Raw genomic sequence first — 8065 nt, forward strand, 5'->3', positions numbered from 1 at the left:
TGAGTAGGGGGGGACGGTGAGAGGGTGAGGTCAAAAGAGGAGAGGAGTGGAAAGAAGGAGGCAGAGAGAAATGAGTCAAATGTAGACGTAGGGAGGTTGAAATCCCCCAAAACTGTGAAGGGTGAGCCATCCTCAGGAAAGGAACTTATCAAGGCGTCAAGCTCATTGATGAACTCTCCAAGGGAACCTGGAGGGCGATAGATGACAAGGATATTAAGCTTAAATGGGCTAGTGACTGTGACAGCGTGGAATTCAAATGAGGAGATAGACAGATGGGTTAGGGGAAAAATTGAGAATGACCACTTGGGAGAGATGAGGATTCCTGTGCCACCACCCCTCTGACCAGATGCTCTCGGGGTATGCGAGAACACATGGTCAGACGAGGAGAGAGCAGTAGGAGTAGCAGTGTTTTCAGTGGTAATCCATGTTTCCGTCAGCGCCAGGAAGTCGAGGGACTGGAGGGTAGCATAGGCTGGGATGAAGTCAGCCTTGTTGGCGGCAGAACGGCAGTTCCAGAGGCTGCCTGAGACCTGGAACTCCAGGTGTGTGGTGCGTGCAGGGACCACCAGGTTAGAGAGGCAGCAGCCACGCGGTGTGAGGCATTTGTGTAGCCTGTGCGGAGAGGAGAGAACAGGGATAGGCAGAGGCACAGTTGACAGGCTGCAGCAGATGGCTACAATAATGCAGAGGAGATCGGAATGAAATGAACTAAACATCTGGGAAAGGAGAGAGCAGGCCTCCCTCACCAAAAAAATATAACTCTCCCAACTTCCACCTCAGAAACTATAATTGTTTCACTGAACCACCCGAATAAAACTCTCCCAACTTCCACTTTAGAAATTAGAATTGTTGTAAACTACAGCGGTTCAATGTTTCAATGAATAGACTCAACTTACTTTATTCAGCTAGCTAACTATGACGCCATAGCTAACTAGCATGCTAGCATCCAATAACACACAGTTTAGCACCAATACTTGGTTACAACAAACTACCAATAGTGTGTGAACACACTAAACAGATAATTCGTGTCCGTGTCTAGTTCTTTCATAACGCAGCAATGATTAAACGTTGGCTAGCTAGCACAAAGATATTGTATTTAGCTACTACAGTACAGCCAGCTGGTAGTGTTGGCTAGCTAGCAATGGCTGCTGTGTTGATGACTAAAGTGTCTTATTACGACTTTCAAATCTGACTTCTTGATGTGGCCATCTATGGAAATGGTATTTTTCTCGGCTGGGCGTCAGTTAAACTGCAGTACCGGAACCCTTGGAAAAAACCCTTGCCGAAGACCAAAACGAACAAAAACGTCGCAAAATGTCATCATAATATATTCAGGAACTGTTCCAAACTGTTTCGGATGGGAAGCCTTTACACCTATTCAATCTTGTCAGACCCACACAACTAACTAGGGGGTAGGGGGCGAGTGACTGTAGGATTGGGGAATTCCACTCAAGTTTCAATCACTTACGAACTCTCCTTCCTCAGGGTGGAGCTAGGTAGCAGCTGTGTCCAATCAGCATGTGGGAATCTGGCTGTGATTGTGCATATTCATGAGCAGCAGTTTTGTTTGTTCAATGAGTTTGTGGGAACCTATCTATAGGGAAACATTATTCATGAGGCAGCAGTGTGTGCAAGTGTTTCTCAGTGTGTGTGTGTGTGTTTGTGTCTCTGTGTGTGTGGGTGTGTGTGTGTTTGTGTGTGAGGGGCTTTCAGGAGCTCCTGTGTTCACTGGGGCAGGCTGTAGGGCTGGGTTACACCTCTCTCTTATTCCATCTGTCCCTCCATCCAACCATTCCTCTACACCACTTTTACTGGGTGGAATTTTCGGGGCTGCGCACATAGCCCCCATCCCCCTTTGGATTCCCTACCGTTTCTGTCCCGGCCTGAAGGAGAGGACAGGGGAGAGCGGGAGAAAGCAAGAGAAGAGAGGATTTAGTGCTGAGGAGAGAGAGAGAGAGATCATGGCTGGACTCTCGGCTGTGTTGAAGAGCTGGGTCATCCTGCAGACTCTGTGCCTGGCTCTGGCCCAAGTGGTGAGTGGAGTGGACAGGGGAGGTTAGGGGTGTACCCAGGCTGGGGTGCTTCTGGCTGGGGTACGGTGGGAGAGAAGTCCCCAGGAGAGAGGGACTGGTGATGAAGGTAGACAGAGACTACTGGGGGGACCGCTGTGCTTGCTATGGTTTTGTTGTCACACTGGCTAGTGGTGGTTGTAAAATACATTTTGTTTCAGAAGAGTGAATGATTACAATCGTGTTTCAGGGCTTGGGTGTTTCATCATAGTCATAACATTGTTGTAATGATGAGTCTAGAGCTGGATGAAGATCAGTTGTGTAATGTTTGTGTTTATGTGTGTTGTGTGATGTGGCATTGTACATACATATATACTGTATCTTCCTGCCATGGACTACGTGCCTTCATTCTGTGGATGACATTTCTACTTGAATACAGATGAAGAATGGGAATGTCTCCTTTTTCAAATGGATGGTTATCCCTGAAGAGCAGTTGGAGTGGATACAAAACATGGAACGATTTCTCATTTTTGTCTAAAACGAGATTCAGGACAGAGTCATCGAGGGAGAGCAGCCCTTACACTGGAATTCGGCTGGAGACACACAAGCACGCCGACGTACACACACACACACTCACACACAGAGGCTGTGTACTCAAGACACCCATGTGCGTTTACTGCGAAGCCCCCTATTCAAACACACACACACAGAGAGAATGACCGACCTGAAGATGCCCTCCACCAAATCACACCTACGTGCTATCCAACAGAAAGTTACCAGTGGATCTGTCTGAACAAACAGGACCATTGTACGGAATTCCCAACTTTTTTTCTGAATGATGGGCAGAATTCTGGAGACTGATTGAAATCGATTGAAGGAAGCTGCATTCCCAAAGGAAGGGGATGGGATGGGGGAGGGCCTTGGTAAACATCTTTCCTCCCCCTACCTACTACCTTAGATTATTTGGTGATAAATACTTTTGTTTTACACCCATTTTGGAAGCAATATACTTCTTACAGGATGTGAGAGTGTTTTAATTTCCATATGAATTTTTTTAAAACTCATTCATCAGTCCTATTTTTTCTCATGAGCTCTGGATAGTTTTATATTTTTTTTACATCGTTCCAAATACACTCTTAGAAAAAAGGGTTCCAAAAGGGTTCTCCGGCTGTCCCCATGGGAGAACACTTTTTGACTCCAGGTAGAACCCTTTTTAGTTCCAGGTAGAACCCTTTTGGGTTCCATGTAGAACCCTCTGTGGAAAGGGTTCTACATGGAACCAAAAAGGAGTTCTACCTGGAACCAAATAGGGTTCTTCAAAGGGTTCTCCTATGGGGACAGCCAAACAACCCTTTTAGGTTCTAGATAGCACTTTGTTTTCTAAGAATGTAGGCTACCAGTGGTAATGGATTTGTGTTGGCCTTACATGCTTTATGTGAAAATGTGATGGGTATGGGTGATTCATTCACTTCAAGTTTATGATGCTTTTGTCTTGTTTCTAGGATTGTATTCACATGAAATATAACATTTAATTGTAGTTATAATTCCCACTTGAACATGTGTGATTGCCTCCTGACATTGTTGTGCCTGATTTATCAATTAGGACTATCTGAACATTGGAGTGGTTCAAAAAGCACCTGCTTCTCCATTATCAAAAGGCCTACAATAAAATGGCACACAAAATCCCAAAACGTGTGAAATATTTTACTCCATTCCAGTTATTCCACATGTTCTTTATAGTATGAAAATAACATGTATCCAATTGGATGAATACCAAAAAGTGATACATTCTAAGCCCAGGTAATTATCTACAAAACCACTGCACACTTCTAAACGCTCCATTTTGTTTTAATTTTTTCCAGAGCGGTCCTCCAGGACCTCAGGGCAATCCCGGCCTGCCCGGCCCCTCTGGCACCCCTGGGTCCGACGGCATTGATGTGAGTATTACCTCCACTTCGCCAAGAGCCAACAGGTTGTCACAAAGACGGGCATTGTACCGAATGGAACGCTCTGAGGTAGTACTGCGGTGAGACCACCAGAGGGCGGGAGGAATGAATACACAGAAGCACAAAAGAGCTCTGTTTCCCGCAGCGAGAGAGTTCTTTGAGTTGGGGGCTTTCTCTCCATCCCGAGGGAAATATATCGCGGTAATGTGGTACCTTTGAGGTATTCTCAGTCTAAACAAAGCCATGTTCTGAAATCATGTTGAGAATACAGAATTACACCATGAAAGGACAAGGGAATAAACTAATATGTGAGGCCTATATGATCCAAAAGGATTGTGATGTTACAAGTTAGGCATGCTTGTATCCAATGCAATTAGTTGGAGAGCCGTTTCATCCCCAAAGCCAGGTAGATCTACTGTTAAATATAATGGTTTGGGATTATGTCGATGCCCTCACTGAGTTGGATAGAGGGGCTCATTCTCTATCTAACTAATGGAAGGCTACAGACTGGCAGGTTGATGTTTAATGTGAACATGGATTACCTCTTGCGGGTTGGAACTTGGAATAGCATTTGGGGTCAGATATTTATCTGCTATGATATGTGATGGTTGGGCTATAATGAGAGTGCTGTGAAAAACAATTCTGGCCAACTATACATGCCAGCTGCATTTCATTCCAAAAAAGTTGTTCCCTCCCATCTGCCCTTGTTCACTCTCCTTTGCAGACCTGATTACACCAGGGTAGGTGTCAGCAATAGCTCCAACTAGTTTCCGTCATATTTACCTATCCAGTCCTATCATGATTGGAAAGTTCCCTAACTCCATATTGAGGGTGGAGTAAACATGAGCTGTCAATCATGGCTGGATCTTAAAAAAGCATTTGCCCCCTCATCTCCACCTGTGACAAAATGACGCTTGCAGATCTGTATGGAACTGGATAGGTGTATGCGCAATAGGTTGATGTCACTACCTAGGATGCATCTCAATGGTCTAAAGTGGCTTCCTCTCCTTGTCTCCTCTCCTTACCTGATCTTTCTTATCCGTGATCTGAAAGCAATATGGAGGGTGGGTTACACATTATTTTAACAGTCTGTTATAAACCATTTATAAGGTGCTTACAAAAAGATTGCACACCATTTAGGGTTAGGTTAGGGTTATATAAAGGTTAGGGTTAGGGTTAAATAGCGCTCACTTTAGATAAGGGACTGCAAAAATACTTTACTTATGATTAGTAAATAGTTGATCAATGTGGGAGTAATGAGTAATACATGGTTTATTAAGGACCAGGAATTAGCTTTCACTTGTCCAGAACTTACAGTAAAAGTCTGTTCAGATTGAGGAAAGGAGATAAGGTAAGGAAGTCACTCACAATATTGAGATGCAGTCATAGTCTTCTGTTAGGGTCAGTGGAGGTTCCACCAATCTTTCCAGATCAACAAGGGGCTGTCATCAAGGACTTCTATGTCAAGGACTTCAACGTCTTCTACATTAACTGACATATCATCAATCTCGTAGTGAACATACAATACAAATTGTTAATATCATGTCTCTCTTTCTTGTTCGTCTCTCTCTTCACAGGGGGAGAAAGGACCTCCTGGTCCTCCTGGCCCACCAGTAAGTTACTGTATATGCGTATGTGTGTATGTGTGTGTGTATGCATGTTCAAGGGTGTTTATTTGTGTGCATGTTCAATAGTGTTTGTGTGAGTGGTTGCACTTTACACTGACAATATCTCTGATGTGTGTATGTGTGTGTGTGTGTGTGTGTGTGTGTGTGTACCTGACTATGGCTGTGTCTCTGTTCCTAGGGCTTGAAGGGAGAGCCAGGTGAACCTGGTCCAGATGGAGCTCCAGGAGACAACGGCATTGACGTAAGTCTCCTATCTATCAGTTGCTAAGTGTGTCTGTAAGAGAGTGACAACAAGAGAAAGACAATGTGAGGGAGAAAGAGAGCGCGAGAGAAAGAGAGACAGAGAGAGAAAGAGAGACTGAGAAAGACAGAGAGAAAGAGAGAGAAAGAGAGTGAGAAAGAGAGAAAAGAGAGAAAAAGTATGTGTGTTTGTGTAAAACTCCAGGAGAGAAAAGCATTGATGTAAATCCTGATGCATTGATGTACTGTAACCTAGCTAGATAGACTGAGCTATATGTTGTTATGAAGGTGACTGTTTTCAGGAAACTGATTCTCTCTAACTAAGGTAACGCAAATTCACTCTGCTGGTCTCACAGTCACATGCTGAGAGACATTCCACAGGGATTTACCCTGTAATCCGGCCCGGAATCCCAATCCTACTTGTCCTGCTGATTACCTGGAAGTGTCCAATCCAATCAGACCACTGATAGTCTCATTGTTATAATGGGAATTCAGGTCACACGTAGATGTAGCAATCCCCAGGCTCTGGCAAATTCTAAAGGTGCAATCTGTCACTTTCATTTCAAAGTGCTGCCCCTGCACTTGTTTGTAAACTGTGGAGTGAGTCCTGACAAAAGTAGCAGGCTGTCCAATAAAGGGTTAGCATTAGAGAGACAGAATTCACCTTACAGTGCTGTGTTATTAGAGCACAGAATGAACACAAGCCATTCTTATATTTACGACAACCTCATTATTGAAATCCAGAACTAAAGTAACACTCTATGGGTAATCCAAACCGATCTTACTGACTGAATGCATCACTCTATCTCTCTACATCTCCAGGGTTTGATTGGAGCAAAGGGAGATCGAGGTCCTGTCGGGAACCCTGGACCTAAGGTAAGGACCATGGTGGGAGCCTACATTGGATGCAAACTATGAGAGAATAAACCCTCATGTTGTTGTTGTTGTTGTTGTTTATTGTTGTTTTCTACAGGGCCAGCCTGGACCTGGTGGTGAACCTGGACCCACTGTAAGTACTAACGGACTAAACAGAACCTGAACACTGTTCAATACAGACTACATATAGCCTGATCACTACAAATCCACTGCGACTAACCCACCGTCATCAGTAGGGCCCAGAGTTTTTCCCGACCACATGACCTAGCTAGGAGTACAGAGGTATGGGGGAGACCCTAGTCATAGGGGCTACATAACACTGTCATAACAGCTTTTAGCAGCTGACTGATTTACAGTGTTATAACTAGTCTCGTCCAACAGCCGTGTACAGTGGGTCCAAGACCTCTGATACAGGGTCAGATATTTGTTCATCCCGCTAATGTTTTGGAGTCAGGGTAATCTGATCCTAGATCTGTGGTTAAGGCAGGTTAAGGAAGACTACCTGTAGCTACAGTAAAGCACACTAGGTGGTGCTGTGTAGCTATATTTGACAGACTACTAGACAGACTGTATTGACAGAGTGGAGTCAGTTAGTGATATGCATGGATGAAGCATTGAATTACATTAATTTAATTTGTTTAAATTTAATTCCATTACTTATTATGACACATTGAACACACATTGATTGTTTTCTCTCAGTCTAGGTTAGATTGATTAACACTGTCTCTCTAGTTTTCTGTCTCTGTAGACACAGCTGCTCTTAATTGAATTAAAATAAGATAATTGTTTAAACAAATCATACATGACTTATTATGCACATTTGTTTGTGATTATATGATTACACACAGACTTAACTAATCACTCATTCCCCTTTCCATCTCTCTCTCATCCCTCTCTCTCTGTAGGGACCCGGACTGCCTGGGCTGGCTGTAAGTACCTATTTGTTCATTATATCCCTTATCATTCTTTATTTTTTTATATATTTTTTTGAATTAAAGACTTTCTTAGAAAAAAAGAACTAGTCAGACACTACATATTACATTCTGAACTGAATGACATTGGCAGTGTATCCTCTTCTGAATGACATTGGCAGTGTATCCTCTTCTGAATGACATTGGCAGTGTATCCTCTTCTGAATGACATTGGCAGTGTATCCTCTTCTGAATGACATTGGTAGTGTATCCTCTTCTGAATGACATTGGCAGTGTATCCTCTTCTGAATGACATTGGCAGTGTATCCTCTTCTGAATGACATTGGCAGTGTATCCTCTTCTGAATGACATTGGCAGTGTATCCTCTTCTGAATGACATTGGCAGTGTATTCTCTTCTGCCAGAAGAATGAAGATCTCCATCTTTTTCTCTTCC

The 8065-nt window shown here is 43.6% G+C and overlaps 1 pseudogene across 1 annotated transcript in view; it reads left to right on the top strand.

Annotated features, from left to right (window-relative positions):
- Nucleotides 1–1961: 1961 nt before the first annotated feature.
- Nucleotides 1962–8065, top strand: part of LOC311121061 — a 17385-nt pseudogene continuing 11281 nt past the window's right edge. Inside the window, exons 1-7 of the transcript in view lie at nt 1962–2033; nt 3872–3946; nt 5533–5568; nt 5762–5824; nt 6646–6699; nt 6797–6832; nt 7605–7628. The product of the transcript in view is annotated as an uncharacterized misc_RNA (transcript). The remainder of the gene's footprint in view (nt 2034–3871; nt 3947–5532; nt 5569–5761; nt 5825–6645; nt 6700–6796; nt 6833–7604; nt 7629–8065) is intronic.

Source organism: Coregonus lavaretus, assembly GCF_964263955.1.
Source record: "Coregonus lavaretus genome assembly, chromosome: 3".
In the NCBI taxonomy this organism is placed as follows: Eukaryota; Metazoa; Chordata; class Actinopteri; order Salmoniformes; family Salmonidae; genus Coregonus; species Coregonus lavaretus.